Source organism: Arachis ipaensis, chromosome B05 (genome assembly GCF_000816755.2).
Source record: "Arachis ipaensis cultivar K30076 chromosome B05, Araip1.1, whole genome shotgun sequence".
In the NCBI taxonomy this organism is placed as follows: Eukaryota; Viridiplantae; Streptophyta; class Magnoliopsida; order Fabales; family Fabaceae; genus Arachis; species Arachis ipaensis.
In genome coordinates, this window is record NC_029789.2 from 669,184 (window position 1) to 669,847 (window position 664).

Sequence of the window (664 nt, forward strand, 5' to 3'; positions counted from 1 at the left end):
TTAGCTTATTTTTAATATATATTTTATATTCTAATATATATTTTATATAATTATAATCACATACATAATATAAATTAAAATACAAAATTTTATAATAATACAATATTATATATATATATATATATATATATATAGACAAATATAAATAGGATAATTACCCAATAGGAGTGGGATAAATATTAGCAAATCTAAGTAGAATTGCCATCTCTAACTCCCACAAAACAACACAAGAAGTTGGCTAAAGAAGAGTCCTCATTTGTTAGAGAAAAAGGTTACAAGGCTTTGGTGGCAAAATGTGTTTCAATCATTTTTCACTTAACCCTATCAGAACCAAACATATGCCAAAGGTCTACCCTGTGGCCAAGAAATGGTTGTTGTGGATAGGCCTTTCATGGCCACCTTCACTTGTAACCAATACATATCTTAAATTTCGGTCACAAAAATCATGATTGACTATAAGACAAAGTCACAAAGTATACATATCAACTTCCATTAACTTGTCTCCATATACACAAATGCCTGTTTTTTTATGTATATATAATTAATTTATTTGTGATACATTGTTAATAAAAATTATTTAACACAATTATTTAATTATAATTAATTTGTTCTTTTGGTTTCACACATTAGTTGTGAAAAAAGCTATTTTTATTAATATGACTAT